The sequence below is a fragment of the Vidua chalybeata genome, chromosome Z (genome assembly GCF_026979565.1).
Source record: "Vidua chalybeata isolate OUT-0048 chromosome Z, bVidCha1 merged haplotype, whole genome shotgun sequence".
NCBI lineage: Eukaryota > Metazoa > Chordata > Aves > Passeriformes > Viduidae > Vidua > Vidua chalybeata.
The window spans coordinates 71,759,617-71,761,195 of record NC_071570.1 but is presented as its reverse complement, the minus strand read 5'-3'; the positions used below and the strand labels follow the sequence as shown (position 1 = coordinate 71,761,195).

Here is a 1,579-nt window from a genome sequence, read left to right as displayed (position 1 = left end):
GCACTTGCTGGCTTCTTCCTACATGACCTTCTCACACTCAGAGGCTTTCACCACACAGGGCTATCTCTGGGAGATCCCAAACTTCCGGCAAAACACACTAGAAACCTGTAAGAAGCATTCCTAACATTAAACATTCTGTCGGGAATGTGACAGTATCAAAGTACACTTTACACTTTCAAAAGGGCATCAAGGAAAGCCCAGCAAAAGAGTAGACAACATATTATTCAATACTGAGTAACAGAGCCACAAATCTACAAAAACAAAACACAATTTTTTCCCTTTAAGAAGATTTTAATCTTTTCCATGCATGATTTTTAAGCTGTAAATATCTTTTTACAATAGAAAAACTAGAGGACACAGCTGGAAACCTGGAAAGTTATGTACTAATTACCTGCAGATGTAAAGGTCATGACAGACAGGAGAGCTAAGCAATGCTAAAATAAGCCATTATAATGTTACTTTTTCTGCTTTCAGTAACTGTCAGATTCTACACTTTAAAAGACTAAAGAATAAAATCTACTACGTAGCTACTCAACTACACTATTTCTACAGGTTGTTTGGGGTATTTTGTCCTTTGAAAAACAGAGGAGGAAGGTACATAACCAGCTCCCTAAACCAGTTTGAGCAACAATTCCTGTTTGCCTTTTTTGACACCACATCCATTCTTGACAGGAATGAACAGGCAACACAAAGGCCAAAACTTAAGCATGGGAACTCTTTACCTCTGCAAAATTAAATTCACAACTTATGAAAAAGAGCAATTAATCAGTTGAAAAATATTTCAAAATTCATAATTAATTAACATTTTATACAGAGCAATCATTTAATAAGAAAAACCAAGAATACCATGCTCTTGGGACATCTTTTGGTCATGTTGGTGCATGCTCCGGCCACTGACCAACTTCCATTGCTTTCATCTGAGGGAAAAAAAAAAAAAAAAAAAGGAGAAGACTTACTTGGAAGAGTGACAGAGACACAAGAAGAGTACAAAGAGTCTAAAAAGACGTACGAGAGGTAAGTGCCCGATTTCGAAGACAATAACCACGACCTCACACCACACCTCCCTCTGCGGCTGCGGCCGCTCCGCGGCTCCCGGCGTGCCTCCCGCGGAGCGAAACATCCCTCCCGAAAGGGAGGGGGGCACGCCGTGCGCCGCCTTCTCCTCTTCCCGCAGCGCAGCGGCCGCGTACTGCGTCTGCCGCAGACGCGAGGCTACAGAATCGGCCATCCATGCAGGAGGAATCCTGAGCAGGCGACACCGCCCCGGGAAGGCGACAAGGTGCGGACCAGCATCGGCTCTCCCCCCTGTGTCAACGCGGCGATGGAGGCGCCTCCGAGAGGGAGACAGTGTCGCATCCCGCTGTCTGCGCATGCGCAGTGCCGCGCCCTCCGAGGCGTGTGGGGGCTGTGGAGGGGAAGTTCCTGGTGTTTTGTATTCCTTGTGGAAGCTCCCGATGTTACCGGGGCCTTTGTGGGGGTCCCTGTGATCCCTGTGCCTTCGCGGCGAGGAGGCTGCGGCGGGCAAGTTCCAGGGGTTCCCTTTATCTTTACGGGGAGAGATCACTTAAACAGCTCCATC

General features: G+C 46.9%; 1 non-coding gene across 1 annotated transcript; it reads right to left on the bottom strand.

The window, feature by feature from the left end:
- Window positions 1-565: 565 nt before the first annotated feature.
- Window positions 566-696, bottom strand: LOC128782563 (small nucleolar RNA SNORA13). The gene has a single exon (XR_008428846.1). It is a non-coding gene; the product is annotated as a small nucleolar RNA SNORA13 (small nucleolar RNA).
- Window positions 697-1,579: the final 883 nt, after the last annotated feature.